Source organism: Meles meles, chromosome 5 (genome assembly GCF_922984935.1).
Source record: "Meles meles chromosome 5, mMelMel3.1 paternal haplotype, whole genome shotgun sequence".
Classification (NCBI taxonomy): Eukaryota; Metazoa; Chordata; class Mammalia; order Carnivora; family Mustelidae; genus Meles; species Meles meles.
Genome location: NC_060070.1, coordinates 61,933,850 through 61,951,609, shown reverse-complemented (window position 1 = coordinate 61,951,609; position 17,760 = coordinate 61,933,850).

The window sequence follows — 17,760 nt, the reverse complement described above, 5'->3', positions numbered from 1 at the left end:
ATCCCAGCATTCATGACAGGTAAGGTAGTAAAGAAAACCCTTAGAGTATTTAACATTCTTGTGGCTCTGCATTTGCAACTGGTTCAGCATTGACCTGGTTTTCAAGAGAAATATCTTTTCCCCGTTAGGTTTCCCCGGTGTTGCAGCCTAAAACCAATCTGGCTCCAAACAAACAATACAACAGAACAACAAAAGGAATTTTTGACATAACAGTATTGTCTGACTTCCTCCTTAGTTTTACTTTTTGTTCACCTCTAACCCTGACACTCACTTCCTAGCGGAATCCTTGAAGCCAAGTTTCTAGTCTTCTATGATGTAGATTCTGTATCGGAGAAAGATCTAGGCTGTTAGAAAGAATGAGCCTTCTCTAAAATTAACAAGTCAGGAAATGACAGATGCTGGAGAGGATGTGGAGAAAGGGGAACGCCCCCACAATGTTGGTGGGAATGAAAGGTGGTGCAACCACTCTGGAAAACAGCATGGAGGTTCCTCAAAAAGTTGAAAATAGAGTTACTCTATGACCCAGCAATTGCACTACTGGGTATTTACCCTAAAGATACAAATGTAGTGATCCGAAGGGGCACGTGCACCTGAATGTTTATAGTGGCAATGTCCACAATAGCCAAACTATGGAAAGCACCTAGATGTCCATAAACAGATGAATGGATAAAGAAGAAGTGGTATATATATACAATGGCATACTATGCAGCCATCAAAAGAAATGAAATCTTGCTATTTGTGATTACGGGGATGGAACTAGAGGGTATTATGCTTAGAGAAATAAGCCAATCAGAGAAAGACAATTATCATATGATCTCCCTGATTTGAGGCACTTGAGAGGCAATGTGGGGGGTTTGGGGTAGGAAAATAATAAATGAAACAAGATGGGATCGGGAGGGAGACAAACCATAAGAGACTCTTAATCTCACAAAACAAACTGAGCGTTGCCAGGGGGAGAGGGGTAGGGAGAGGGTGGTGGGGTTATGGACATTGGGGAAGGTATGTGCTATTGTGAGTGCTGTGAAGTGTGTAAACCTGGCGATTCACAGACCTGTACCTCTGGGGCTAATAATACATTATATGTTAATAAGAAAATTAAAAATTAAAAAAAAAGGAAAGAAAGAATGAATGAGCCTTCTCAAAGTCCCAGACTTCTCAAAGTCCCACCCCTGGAGGGTGGACTACACTCAGTGGAGAAGGGGCAGAGGTTTAGTTTGGGGGAGGCATCTGAGGAGACTAATTAGAAAATGAGAGATTCTAGAAGCAGTTACACCAGGGAAGTGAATCAAGTGTGAGAGGAAGCACATTTTAGTAAGAAAAGCAAAATGGACAAACAAAAAATTAAAAAAATAAAGCAAAACAAAAAAAAACAAACAAAAAACAGGAGCACCTGGGTGGCTCAGTCATTGAGTATCTGCCTTCAACTCAGGTCATGATCCTAGGGTCCTAGGATCTAGCCTCACACTGAGCTCCCTACTCATCGGGAACCCTGCTTCTCCATCTCCAATTCCCCTGCTCTCTCGCTCTCTCTCCCTCTGTCAAATAAATAAATGGAATTTTTTAAAAAATTAAAAAACAAACATTGCTGGGATTATATTTCTGATTTTTTTGTGTTTTTAAGCTCATAAGAAATTGGAATTCCTTTTAATGTTTTAATTGCTAAATTATTCCCTTAAACAATAAGCATGTTCTTATTTCTCCTATGATATTTTTCCTCTTGATCTCTTTTTCTCCACTTGACATCAACTCATCTCTCTACTCCTCTTGGCAGCAAAACAGACAGAAATAAATTGTCTAGACTGGTTTTATCTGTTTTCTCTCTTCCCCTTCTTTCTCACACCCATATCCCTCAGGTCTTCATCCCAACACTCCACCAGAACTGCTCATGTCAATGATGCCCTGACTTCTACATTGCTACATCCTATGATCGCTTTCTAGCTATCATCCTACTTGATATTGGTATTTACACAAAAAGAAAGAAAAGAGAAAAAAAGATAAAAGGAAGAAAGAAAGAAAGAAAAAAGCAGGGAGGTAGGAAGGAAGAATAGAGAGAGGAGAGTGAGGAAAGAAGATACGGAAGGAAAAGAAATCTTGCGTTCATCAAATATACCATTCAAGCTTGGTAAATAAAATAGTGTACTACTGATACAGATGTAGACTAAAAGACTAAGAAATACTTTTTAAAAAGACGATACATAGCTTGTTAAATTATAAATATAGAATTGAAAATCAATGAAGAAAGAATGAACTATTAGTAAACTAAAATGGTATAATGGATTATCCACATGGAAAAAAATAAAATTAATTTCCTACCTCGTCCTAGACACAAAAGTAGATTACAGACAGCTTAAAGCATCAAATATAAAATAGAAAGTAAATTTTTGAAGAATAGAGATTATCTTTATGCCTTCAGCATAAGAAAAGATTACTTAAGTAGATTACAAAAGTTTAAGCCAGAGTGTGGGACTGTGGAGAAATTATTTTTTGTTTCTGCACAATTAGAGCTTCTGAACTAAAACACAGGTATGGAAGTTAAATTATGACGAGCAAAAGCTCCACAGGTTTATCCCCCCTTGAGGCATGTGTTCACCTTTCAAAGAAGGAATAACACGCAGCACCATGGAGACATCCTAATGGGTTGTAAACTGAGAGACACTAGTCTTTGCTTCTCCCTGGAGATGTTTATTTAAATTCCAAAGTGCAAAACCGGGGATCCTTCTCTATGGGCTCAAAGGAAAATTTATTTACACTGAGGTGATGGAGTTTCTCTTTGTCTCAGAGGAAGGGGGAAGAGAAAGCTGTATAAGCTCCTAGATTCTTACTTTGTGGTTTCTTGTCCATGCAGTCAATACCAGTTTAGGTAGACTGACATTAGGCTCTCATTGAGTCACCCCAGAAGGGGGAAATTGGAGTGTGGCAGAATCAGCAGAGTTACTACTATATGCAAGTAAGAATCTGACCCTGACCCAGGAACCTTGTATCTACTTTCAGGACAATACAAATACTACAGATTTTTAAAATCTGATGACAAAGAGGGAATGATTGATGATCTTGAAAACATTAAAATAGATTTTTTTTTGTAGGATGAAAGACATTATAAGTTTAATAAAGTCAGAGATACTCAGTTCTTGGTACAGAGATTGAGACAGAGAACAGAGAAACAGTAACAAGTTTAGCCATATAATGGAATCTTCTATACTCTAAAAGATATTATCCATAAAGCTAAAAATTAAGCTGAACAAGTGACATTCATCTATGACTGTATATTAGTATCATCTTGGGAGATTTTAAAAATTACCAATACCCAGAGCTACCCCGGACCAATTAATTCAGCATATTTGGAGTAAACTGACCTCTGATATATAAAAAGAAATACATAAAAATTCCTATGGGAAAATGAGCCCAATATAATAACATAATAATTCAAAAAATATAAAAACAAGCAGTTCACATAAAAAGATGTAAAAATATTTTCAATCTTGCTAAAAATCAAAGAAATTAAATTAATTAAATTAAATTAATTAAATAAATTAAATTAATTAAACAAAGTATAATTTCTATCTATTAAACATAGAGAAGATTAACAAGGTGGATAATACCCAGCATTTATAGGGGCACCTGAGTAGCTCAGTCAGTTAAGCATCTGATGGGTCATGATCTTGGGGTGCTGCTCTCAGAGGCATGGGATCCAGTCTCACGTGGAGCCCGGTGCTCAGTTAATAATCTGCTTCTCCCTCTTTCTCTCTCCCTCGGCACCTGCCATGTTTGTGCTCTCTCTATCTCTCTCTCTTAAATAAGATCTTAAAAGAAAATACCCAACATCCATAAATCATGTAATTTTGATGGAAGCTTAGATAGTTTAGAGAAAAAAAAAACTGGTGACATCTATGGAAATCTTTAATTGTCGAATTCTTTGGATCCCTAATTCAACCATTTGTCATACAGAGAAAGCATGTAAAAATGTACTGTATAAGTTCTCCTAACTGACCTCCACTTAGCTAATATATCAAGTTAGCTGACACTTTTTCTCATTTGTAAACCACTTAAACAGATACTCATGCCTTGCCACAAGCTGGCAAACCAGCTACTTTCTAGTATACTTAGATATTCCTGTTCACATCAGTGAATTTAAAATTTAGAAAGTTACCAAACAAACCAGTTGTGTTTGTTCCCTAACCTGCTGAATTTCTAAACGTAATTATGTAATTTTATTAAAAATTATACACACCAGAAATAATATACTCCAGAAAAAATAGATGCACTTGTTTCTGTTAAAAACAATTTTTTGAAAGTTTGGGGAAGATCTGCAAAAAACAGGATATTAAAATACACTTGTTAAACTGCATGCAAAAGAAAAAAAATCTAAAATTATCCTTCAATGAAATGCACTTTAAGTGTGCTTAAATTCTCAGAGAACTTTTTACAAAAACTGGATACAAAAGAACAGTTGCTTATGCAAAAGCAGATGGCATTATAATCTAATTAGTGTTGACCCAATATATACAATAGTAAAAAGTTGTACATTCATATGCATTCATATTTGAAAATTAATATTCTTATGTACCATTTTTATAAGTCTTTAATTATCTCTGAAGTTTTTCAACCTTAAATCCCTTATGCACTGGGTAGGAGCACTTCATTTATGTACCTAAGTATTTATTGTACCATTATGACAAAAAGAAGCTGGAATCAAAATTAATGAAATACACCATACCATTATAAAGAATCAGAGGGGAAAAAAAAGAATCAGAGCTATATAAAGGACCAGGAAATGATACAGAAAATAAAATACTAATTAAAAATCCACAGAACAATTTGTAGAATATTGGATAGAATGTATCCCCTAATTATTTTTCTCTTGAGAAAATGATATCCCAATATAGATAGCATCATACCTAGGTAACTAAACAGAAAAAAGGCTGAAAAAAATATTCATCTAACTATAAATATTGGTTTCTCTTGTTCTTAATTTTCTTTTTGCTTGATGTACTCTATTATCTGAAAAATGATTTGTAAAAAAAAACACCAGTATTTGTTTTCAAATAATCAATACCAGTGTATAATCAAAGTATCCTTTCCTTGTTTTTCTAAAGATGCTTTATAGTACATTTTATTTGTGGAAAACTAGTAAATGTTTGACACTAATAAAATGCATTTCAAGTAAATGACATTTCTTTTCTCTACCACCTTTTGCATTTGGAGACTAATGGATGAGCATATAAAGTTGCGTGGCAGAGCCTTCGATTTTAAGCAACATGTCAGTCACTTAAATTGCTGATTAATTTTGGCTTGGCACCACTTATCATTTTAAATTGAGTGCCTGATGAAATAATCAGTCATCTGTGCCTGCTCCGAGAAATTAGCATGCATGTTTATTTGTCAAAATGTCAAAGTGAGTCTTTAATCCATAGTACTGTCCTGGGTAGTATATGTCAACCTTTCTCAACTTTAAGGGAGTAATACTTTCAAACCAAGGGAAGCACAAGCACATCTTCTAGCCAGATCAGTTTTGTCAACCTTCCTCGTCTATTTTTCATCAGAAATTAGGTAGAGCTAGAGCCACAGACTGATGTGATGAGCTCCTCAAAATTTTCATCAGAAACCATACTAAAACTAAACATGGTTTTTTCCTTTTTCCTTTTTTTTTTTGAAAGCTACAGGCATTCTTTGTTTGTTTGTTTTTAACTTTATTTATTTATTTATTTATTTATTTATTTATTTAACAGAGAGATACAGCCAGAGAAGAAAGACAAGCAGGGGGAGTGGGAGAGGGAGAACAGGCTTCCCACCCATCAGGGAGCCCTATGTGGGACTGGATCCCAGGGTTTTGGGATCATGACCTGAGCCAAAGCCAGATGCTTACTGACCAAGCCACCCAGGCACCCCCGGCATTCTTTTATTTAATTGAATTATTAAATGTTAAACAAAGTGTTGTTCTAAGCAGTGGGGGAATGAACCGGAAATTATCCTCCTCACTGGGTGTGAGCAGTAAAGAATGCTGAGCTTAGAGACTCCAAATGGATGAAGGACCTCAATGTGAGAAAGGAATCCATCAAAAACCTTGAGGAGAACGCAGGCAGCAACCTCTTCGACCTCAGCCGCAGCAACATCTTCCTAGGAACAACGGCAAAGGCAAGGGAAGCAAGGGCGAAAATGAACTATTGGGATTTCATCAAGATCAAAAGCTTTTGCACAGCAAAGGAAACAGTTCACAAAACCAAAAGACAGCTGACAGAATGGGAGAAGATATTTGCAAACGACATATCAGATAAAGGGCTAGTATCCAAAATCTATAAGGAACTTAGCAAACTCAACACCCAAAGAACAAACAATCCAATCAAGAAATGGGCAGAGGACATGAACAGACATTTCTGCAAAGAAGACATCCAGATGGCCAACAGACACATGAAAAAGTGCTCCACGTCACTCGGCATCAGGGAAATACAAATCAAAACCACAATGAGATATCACCTCACACCAGTCAGAATGGCTAAAATTAACAAGTCAGGAAATGACAGATGCTGGCGAGGATGTGGAGAAAGGGGAACCCTCCTCCACTGTTGGTGGGAATGCAAGCTGGTGCAACCACTCTGGAAAACAGCATGGAGGTTCCTCAAAATGTTGAAAATAGAACTACCCTATGACCCAGCAATTGCACTACTGGGTATTTACCCTAAAGATACAAACATAGTGATCCGAAGGGGCACGTGTACCCGAATGTTTATAGCAGCAATGTCTACAATAGCCAGACTATGGAAAGAACCTAGATGTCCATCAACAGATGAATGGATAAAGAAGAGGTGGTATATATACACAATGGAATACTATGCAGCCATCAAAAGAAATGAAATCTTGCCATTTGCGACGACGTGGATGGAACTAGAGCGTATCATGCTTAGTGAAATAAGTCAATCGGAGAAAGACAACTATCATATGATCTCCCTGATATGAGGACATGGAGAAGCAACATGGGGGGTTAGGGGGATAGGAGAAGAATAAATGAAACAAGATGGGATTGGGAGGGAGACAAACCATAAATGACTCTTAATCTCACAAAACAAACTGGGGGTTGCTGGGGGGAGGTGGGATTGGGAGAGGGGGAGCGGGCTATGGACATTGGGGAGGGGAGGCGAACCATAAGAGACTATGGACTCTGAAAAACAACCTGAGGGTTTTGAAGGGTCAGGGGTGGGAGGTTGGGGGAACAGGTGGTGGGTGATGGGGGGGCACGTTTTGCATGGAGCACTGGGTGTTGTGCAAAAAGAATGAATACTGTTACGCTGAAAAAATTAATAAAAAGGAAAAAAAAAATAGAGTAAGCACTTTAAAATCAAACTGATGGGTCAATATGTATTAATAGTTACCGAGGTCATTATCGGCGTAAAACTTTATCTCTGAAGAAAGCCACTGACAGAAGTATACAGAACTGGCAGGCACAAATTACAATCAATCAATGTCAAACATCAATATAATGTGACTTTAAAAAAAAAGAGTGGTGTCCTTAACCCACAAATGGAATCTATGGTTTCAAATACTTTTACAAAGGGAGGTGAAATTTAAGCCGATGCAATGTATACTTCTCTCTATGAATAAAGCTATCATTAAAACTGGTATTTTTATTCAGCTCTTTGGGGAAACCTAGTAAAAATTTTGCCATCCTCTAAAGTGTATGACCTGCCTCTTAAATATTCTTCTCATGTAATGTAGGTAGATAAAAGGAAAAGGAAGCCAAATAGGAATTGTTGTTAATTATTTGTAACTAGATGAAGGTCCTTCCATAAGGTCAAAAAAATTAAATGCATTTGAAAAGAAATCCCTATTCTCATGATTGGGAAGTATAAAATTGATCCCAGAAGTGAGAGATAGCAGTGTTGCAGTTTCTTACTTTTACACACTTGTAAATGAGACAAACAAGAAAGAGTTGAATAAGAGGGATTCTAGAGAATTAGAACATATCAGGAAAAAAACGATACATAAATAAGTTGATTCCATAAATAAATATTTCGTAAGGACTTACGTTATTATGTTCCATACATCTGGATGCTCAGCAAGCAGTATCTCCTTTCATGGAATTTCCTAATGTAAGCATTAAAAACTACAAATAAATGTCTATGTGCTGCTTTAGCTATAGCCCACAATTTGAATAGTTGTATTTTCATTATCATCACTTCAAATGCTTATTTTCGTTTCCCATGTAACTTATTCTTTTACTCATGAGTTATTCAGAAGTTTGCTGCTTAATTTCCAAATATTTGGATTTTTTTCAAAGATCTTAGCAAAAATTTAATTGATTATTGATTAAATGTAATTGATAATTTTCTAATTTTACTTTATAATGGTCAGGAAGAATACCCTGAATGATTTCAACCCTTTTAAATTTATTGAAGTTTGCTCTGTGGCCCCTCAAGTGGTCTATCTTGGTGGACTATATGCTTTTCAACTGCAGTTGCTGGGTGACAGGATTTGATCATTTATTGACTGAGGAATACAAGGATGAAGTAGAGTGAAAAAAACACTACCACGTTTCTTTCTCCAGGTGGCATTGCCTTTCACTGAAATGAGAAACAGAAGTTAGGTAAGAGGTGTGGGATGTGGATTGAGTGAACTTGTGTGGTGCATATACAAACATGCTGCAGAAGAAAAGATGGTAGACAGGGGCGCTGGGGGGCTCAACCAGTTAAGCATCTGCGCTTAGCTCAGGTCATGATTCAGGGTCCTGGGATTGAGTCCCAGAGTCACATTGGGCTCCCAGATTCACAAGCACGGAGTCCGCTTGCCCTTCTCCTTCTATGCGGTCCACCCTTGTTCCTGCTTTCTCTCAAAAAAATAAATAAATAAAAGCAGGCATCTTTCATCTCTTCGACATGCTGAATTTTAGCCAATGAGAAACCCAAGCAGATATGTCACTCCAGGGAGAGGTTTAAGACAGAAATATTATGAAAAGAAACGTGAAGCAGGTCCAGGTGAGGTCATTTGTGTTGGGAAAACAAAAGAAAAAAAGAAACAAAAATAAAGGACAAGGTCATGTTTCCTGGATCAAATTTTGAATTTTGTCACTCTTTTGTTGTCAGATGAGAAAAAAAAAATATTAGTTGCAACTCTCAGGCAACGTCTTTAATTATTTCATGTAAGGATATCTAATCGCTTTTTCATGCATAACATAAGAAAGAAAAATGGCTAATATGACTAGCCAGAGCACCACATTTCCAAAGGCTTCCCTTCCGAGAGGAATCAAAAATCTGTGCAACCACTCTGGAAAACAGCATAGAGGTTCCTCAAAATGTTGAAAATAGAACTACCCTATGACCCAGCAATTGCACTACTGGGTATTTACCCTAAAGATACAAACGCAGTGATCCGAAGGGGCATGTGTACCCGAATGTTTATAGCAGCAATGTCTACAATAGCCAAACTATGGAAAGAACCTAGATGTCCATCAACAGATGAATGGATAAAGAAGAGGTGGTATATATACACAATGGAATACTATGCAGCCATCAAAAGAAATGAAATCTTGCCATTTGCGATGACGTGGATGGAACTAGAGCGCATCATGCTTAGTGAAATAAGTCAATCGGAGAAAGACAACTATCATATGATCTCCCTGATATGAGGACATGGAGAAGCAACATGGGGGGTTAGGGGGATAGGAGAAGAATAAATGAAACAAGATGGGATTGGGAGGGAGACAAACCATAAATGACTCTTAATCTCACAAAACAAACTGGGGGTTGCTGGGGGGAGGTGGGATTGGGAGACGGGGAGGGGGCTATGGACATTGGGGAGGGTATGTGCTATCGTGAGTGCTGTGAAGTGTGTAAACTTGGCGATTCACAGACCTGTACCCCTGGGGATAAAAATACATTATATGTTTAATTAAAAAAAAAAATTGGAAGGGGAGGCGAACCATAAGAGACTATGGACTCTGAAAAACAACCTGAGGGTTTTGAAGGGTCAGGGGTGGGAGGTTGGGGGAACAGGTGGTGGGTAATGGGGAGGGCACGTTTTGCATGGAGCACTGGGTGTTGTGCAAAAACAATGAATACTGTTACGCTGAAAAAATGAATAAAATGGAAAAAAAAATCTGGGCTTCTCTATTGGGAAAGGTCTTCTTTTTTGGAAGAAACCATATAGTATAGAATGCAGCTTAGCCACCCAAATCAGTCAATCAACATGGTGATCAGTGCAGCACAGAGGCCAAGGACACGTATCTTCAGGTCTTTCACACATAGGTTACAGAAGCCTTTTCTCTTTATTTGAGTCATGGCCATGAATAATTTTTCCAGGAAAATACAAAGGGTTGGTCATAGCTTCCTTAAACAAATATGCTTAAAGTCCTTGAAAGCACAAGTCAATTACTCTAGGTTTGGAAATAGTGACATCTAATTAGAATGTTAAATTAAGTTCATTAGGGATACTGCATTTGTTTATACATTCAAACTAATTTCAGTAAAGTAAATTTAGCCAACAGAGATTATTTGTTACCACCCATTATAATATAATTAGGAAGGAGATTTAGAGGTTAGAAGATGTGTAACTCTTCCAACTTCTCATTGAAAGGTTCACTGAAAAGAAGGAGGAAGAGGAGGAATAGGAGATGAGAGGGAAGAGAAGGAAGGAGGAGGAAAAGTATATCAGGAGATCAAAAGTTCTGACTTCCTCAAAAACCAGCAATTAGTCAATGTTTCGTTAGGCCTCAATTGAATTTCCACTAATCAAAAAATAACCGAGTTCCTAAAAACACACTAAGAAAACCCCACACATAGCCCTACCACAGTGATCGAGAACATTCACAGGCCAAAATGTCCCTGTAGACAACCTTCAACCACTTTATACCTTTCCCAAGATTCTATTTGTTTCTCATGTTTGTAGTGAGAGTTCTATGCATGCACCAGCTTGGATGTGTCACTTAGGAGCTACTCTGTGCCTTTATGAAGTGATTCAGGGCTCTCCTTAGTCTTTCACAAAGCAACCACTCAAATGTGAATGTGTTCTAGTTTTAAAGAGATTCAGATATAGATACTAAATCTTTTTCCATTCCACAGAAAGTCCTATTTTTATTATGTAAGTGAAGTACATTTGTATGTTTCTTTTTATGCCAATACTACAGCAAACTACTCGGTCAATGTCGTCTAAATCATATTATAATTAAATGGGAGGTTAACCTGCAGTGAATTTGTTAAGTTTATTTTAGGTTACCAAGTTCCTCAATTTTACACAACTTTCATAAATTTACCTCACAAATTGCAGCCCTGTCCTGTAATTCCACTCCAGTATACTTGTTCAGGGCATTCTGAACTTCCAGCCTTACGGAGGAGTCCATTGTCAAGCCTGAAGTGACTTCATGGCAGAATAATAAATGTCTGTCATTCTTTGTCATATACAATCTCAGAAACTCATCCCAAGGAATGATATACAGTCAATATACATGATGTTGCTACTGTGAGACATGGGGAATGCTTAGGGGACAGAGTGAAATGTTGAATGGGTCAATTTTAACAGAGGGGTAAAGTGAAAAAAATCCAAAAAGTGAATCACTGCTGAGAAGTACAAGCCTTGCAGGGCCTCAGATCTCCAAGACAGAGCATGAAGAAGTCCAAAGCACCAGTAAGAAAATGAAGCAATGTGGCATTGAAAACTTAGGAAAGTAAATAGTTCCTTGTAACTTAGGAAAGTAAATAGTTCTAGCATAAATATGCCCAAATTATGAAATAATGGTCAATATGTAGGTCACTACAATCTCTGTTTTCATCGTACTTGGCAAAGCAATTCATTCTTATCATTTCATCTGGTTGAGTCTTTTCCCCCTCACTAACTCCCTTGTCCTAAAGGGCACCCGCTGCATTTGGTAGTGTTGATTTCTGACCACTGGTTTGACTGCAGAAAGAGTGTTACACCTTTTCTTTCTTCTCCCTCTTCTACCATAATGTTATTCATGAGGAAGAGTGATTAGAGCTCAGGCAAGTGCAGAAGCCTCACTGCAAAGGCAAGATAAAAGTGATCTTTTCCAAAATTTTTCTTTTTTGCTCTAGTCCCACTATGTGTTCAAAAACCCCAAATCAAGTTTTATTGTTAATAAAATTTTAGTCAACAAATTTTCCTCTGTCACCTGAGGCCTCTGTGCTTCGTATTATAAAAACATGTTCTTCTTTATTTTTAATAAGAGACACAAAAGCTTACTGTTGAGTTAAAAATATTATTGGTTTTTATTACCAATGGAAATGAGATTTAAAAAAAAAAACAAATAACACAATGCTGTATGAGTATCCCCTATTTTTTATTCTCTTGTAATTTACAAAACAACTGTCACAAAGAATTTTTTTCTAATAAACAAAAACATCTTGACTTGGATAATTTCATTAAGAGTCTGTGGATTATTCAAATAAGTTATATTTCTCTGTGTAAGAAATATCAATAGCAAGATGGTTAAATCCATTGACTGTTTTCAGTTGGGATCTTGTCCAAGTTCTGTAATGAAATGAGAAATTATTTCCAACTTAGCTTTAATGATGCTTGATTTTCTTTTATCCTCTCTTCATTAATGAAAATGACTACATCTGTATCTCTTATTGCAAACACAACTATTTTGTCATTTTAAATATATACATGTATATTGGTGAAGACTAGTGTATGTTTAGCTAAAGATGGCCTTAAAATGCAGAATTGTTGATTTCAGCGCCATTCTCTCACAGGATGATTGATTGATAATTGAAATTTCTTTATCTGGACAAGAGATCCCCTATCCCAGCTGACAGTCTGAAGTGAAAATAGCCATCTCTGGCAAATCACTTCACTACTTGAGACCTCCATGTCTTTCTCTGTATAATAAAGTGTTTCTATACCCTCCAAAGTCCTGCAGAAATTTGTGTTCTCTGATTCTATGTAAGATTCGACATCATCACATCCCTCAACCCCTAAGATGGGTGATGCGTTGAATTAAAACTGCATAGAGCTGCATCCATCCTCAAGCCCAGAGTCATTTTCAAGAATGAAGTGAGTACAGAAATTGAAGAATTGGATGTTTGAAAGAATAAGATTGCATTAAAGTGGGGCCGAGGCGCCCCAAACTAAACTTCACCTACTTCAGACACAGTTTGAGCCCTGAAGGAAGAGGAGACAGATGAAGTCCAAAAAAGTTAAAAAGAGAAAAACTCACTGGCCAGGAATATCTTACAGCCAGATATTCAACTAATTTTTTTACACTTTACTCTTAACTATTTTAATCTTTAAGCTCACTGATGTCATATTTCACCGCCTAATTTTCTCAGTTCTCTGTACCAAAGAAATCCCTAACCGGATTCCCCAGAATGAATTGTGTCAGATATCTCCATTGAGATCTGTAAACTATTGCCAAACTACCACCCCTTGACATCATCACTGTGTCAAGTCATTTCTCTTGCTCCAGAAGCCCTGGGTCTCTGATACTGAAATCTAATACTTCCTTTCCACATCTTTGGAATATAGTTGTTCCACTGATTACAAGCAACCACTGCCTCACAAAAGACTCACTTTCTAAACGTGGCTTTGCAAACTAAGAAATTGGGACTCGGGACTTTTCCCTGTTGAAGTTATGACTAGCGGCACTGCAACACAAGTGTTTACATTTTATTTCTGAGGGAAAATGTATTTGTCTAGTGGTTAAGTTCTCAGTGGGTTTGGGGAGAACAGCTCTACAGTCTCCCCTTGTTCATGTGACAGGAAAGTATCCTGGACCAAACTTTGAGGCAGCCTGAAAAGGTGAGGAGCTGGACTAGGGCCTCTTCTGGTGGACATCCCACAGATGATACTGTAGGATGAAGAGGGGCAAGAAACAGGTGAGGGTGGCCAGGGACTGTTCTGTTACAGTAGCTGTTGGGGTGATGAGATAGAAGGAAGGTTAGGCTCCTGATAAAGCACCAGCTGAAAATAGAGCTGCTAAGTATTTTATTTTTTTTAAATTTTTTAAAGATTTTATTTATTTATTTGACAGAGAGAGACACAGAGAGAGAGGGAACACAAGCAGGGGGAGTGCGAGAAGCAGAAGCAGGCTTCCTGCTGAGTGGGGATTCCCAACGTGGGACTCCATTCCTAGGACTCTAGGATCATGACCTGAGCCAAAGGCAGATGCTTAATGACCGAGCCACCCAGGTGCCCATAAGTATTTTTTTTTAAATATCAGGATAGGAAGAAGCATAAACCTGTGTACCAGAGAAAATTTCCTACAGCCACAACAAGGATAGATGCACATTGTGGGGATAGCCCACACTGGGCCTGTTTTACTAAGGGACTACTTCAATTTCATTGCTGTCTGGAGCACTCATTTCTGTCCCATGAGGGGATACTTTATCTCAGGGGATACTTTATCTCAGGATACCCCTGCGCATGAGAGGTATATAGGAGCCACCTGCTTCTAGGTTTGGTTTTTTGTTTGTTTGTTTTTCCCCCTCAATCTGCTGCTTGGCCTTTTGATCCTCTGTTAAAATCAGTTCATCCTGGGGTGCCTGGGTCCCTGGGTGGCTCAGTGGGTTAAGACTCTGCCTTCAGCTCAGGTCATGATCTCAGGGTCCTGGGATCGAGCCCCGCATCGGGCTCTCTGCTCGGCAGGGAGCCTGCTCCCTTCTTTCTCTCTGCCTGCCTCTCTGCCTAGTTGTGATCTCTGTCTGTCAAATAAATAAATAAAATCTTTAAAAAAAAAAATCAGTTCATCGTAATGCCAGCACTTCTGTATTCAAGCCTTAAATAGTTCTTCCAGGACAAAGACCATAAAATCTTAGTTACTAAACTGAAAAAAGTGTCTTGAATCAGAGGAAAGGTTAAAAAAAAAAAAGTGGAGAGAGGCTATGGATAATGGATTGAGCTCAGCTACACTTGAATCACTCTGCTATCAGGGGTCATGTGTTATAATTCCTCTGTTACCCCCATAGCACCCGGCACAGTGGTGCCAAAGAAAAGCTTGCTAAATTTGTTCCAGCCATTCTCTGAATAAACAGAGTACTCACAAAGTTGCTGGATCCTGGGAATGGGCAGACGCTCCAGAGGAAGTCCTGTTCTAAAGGAGCACTTGGTCAAGAAGGGGAGACTGAAAAAAACCTAATGGGTTATGATATGGCATGACAAGAGCTAGAAAAAAATAGAATAGAATACACAGGAAGGGCACCTCGGTCAGCCTTGATTATATCAAGGCAGACTTCAAAAGACCTGATGTTTGAGCTGAGTTTTGAAGGATGAGTAGGAGTGAGCTAGACAAAGGGATATGTATATATATATACACACACACACACACACACACACACACACACATATATTATGCATACATATATGTATGTGTGGTGTGTGTATATATATATATATATATAGTGTGTGGTGTGTATATATATATATCTATATGACTATAGATAGTCTTGTGTGTTTATATATATAAACATATTTATATAAATATATTTATCTATACATATAAATATATATATACATATAAATATATATATATGTTTATATATATATATAAACACACAAGACTGACTATCTATAGTAGCAAAAACTAGATAGGCAATAACCAATGGCTTTGGCGAAGAGAGTGTGGAAAAATATAATTACCCTTTTCATTCCGAGAATGTACCAGTAACCTGTTTCTTGTCTACGATATTAGAATCAATTTTCCTGTTATAATTGTTACTGGAATTTCAGTGTAATGTCTGCATTTCATCGTTTAAGTCAATTGAATGGAGTCTTTAGTTCATTGTAGTCAAATTAACCACCATCACCAAAAAACCTCTGTTTTCAGATGCTTTCAACAAGTATCAGGGTTTTTTTTTCGTAATTATTAGTTTGCAGAAGCAAATCTATACACAAAAGAATTAATGGGTCTCCAGTTAGATCATCAGAACTTCTCCCTTTCTTAATTCCTTTCTCGTGTTGAAAACAGGGGCTAATGATGTGTCTGTTCACAGCCTGCTTTCTTAGAATTTACATTGTTCTCCTGACTCCAAGGCATCCGGAAAGAGTCTACATTATGCCTAGATGCTAGCTGCTGTGAAATACACCTCCGTTTCCTCCTTTGCATGCTATGCTTATTTTTAATGCTGCTGACAATTTCTCCTACCATCTCCATTGTAAAATATCCTCCAGCAACCTTCCTCTGGCCATACCCAACTGTCTTTTATCCTTTAAATGGCCGTGCTTGGCTTTTCCCAAACCACAGGTCCTCTCCTGGCTCAAATTTGGTGATCATTCACTGTTTGTACTGATACTTGAATTACATTTCCCTATTCTATGTGTCTTGGACTACTTCTCCAAATGGATCAGGGCCAGTCCCAAACCAATACCAGGAAAAAAATACTTTCATTTTTCTCCTTCAAGAGCATCTGTTTCCATTATTCCTCTCACTTGATTACATTACCCACTTTCCAGTGTGCGTTCCCCTTCCCTTACTGCTGGGACTTAAGTTTGTTTTCCTACCACCATTATAGCCATTACCATCCCACAGCAGTTGGAAGTTTGAACCTATCCCATCCCCACTCATTTCATCTTCTGCAATAACTATATTAATGACTACTTAGTATATTAAAATGAGAAGCCAACCCAATCTTTCAAAAAGCATGTACTGAATCTGTGTTTTAGACACTGTCTTGAAAAGCACTTAATATTGAAAATATCATTGTCTTTAATGGTTCAAAAATCATCTACCTTTTTTGTCAATATTGTGGTATGGCAGAGCTTTAATTATGTATTATTACCTATATTTAATATAAAGTTGCTCAAATTGGTTAAAATGTGCAGGCATATAACTTGTTTGGGACAGTCACACATTACTTTCTCTAATTTGAGATAATTTAGCCAACAATTAATAAATTACATTGTGCCTATTCACATATCCTACAAGGCAAATATTTTCTTTTTTCCTTGAAAATAGAGTGTATTAGTTAATTTAATGATATATATCTTAAAAAGGAGTAAGCACCAATTCTAAGATAATCTAATTTACAACTTGAAATATGCTTACAAGGTTTGATTTTATTTAAATATATTATCATATCCAATGTCTATTCTTTTTCTTTAAAAATTACCAATTAGATATTTGTTCTCTGGTCTTTGGATTTTCTGTTATCATGGAAGAATAACAAAGCATCATTTTATCTCTACAAATTAATGTCCTTTACTCCTCTGTGCAGAGATGAGAAGATAATTAAAGCATGAAAGTGATCATCATTTAAAAATGAATTTGTCCCACAGCATTTTCACTTCCATTCCAACTCATCTTTTAACTTGACTTCCCAATTTCCAGTTTGGGAAAACTCTTCTTGTTCTCTCCAAAGGGTCAGTCACATAAACTATCCCAGTCCCCCATCACTCCTTTCTTCAACTACATTGTGAGCTACACATATTTTTTTTCTTTTAAGTAGGCTCTGTGCTCAACCTGGGGCTTGAACTCATCACCCTGAGATTGAGTGCTACACGCTCCACCAACTGAGCCAGCCAGGCGCCCACACACATAATTTAGAGTAAAATTCTGGGAACTCAGAAAGAAGAGTTTTTATTACCCATCACTAAGAATTGAATGGCTCCTAGTTGGGAGGCATTGCATGTTACTTTGTAGATAGATAATTACAAAAATCATCGCTTAGCTTCTGCCCAGAGCTGCCTGATACCTTAATACACAACGAAGTGAAAATTTTGTAATTGTCACTATTTTCAAAGGTGATAATTTAAGTAGTTACCCAGAAGGATCATGTGGTCCCCTCAGTTGGAAGGATGTGATACCCGTGCATACCTAAGGATGAATAC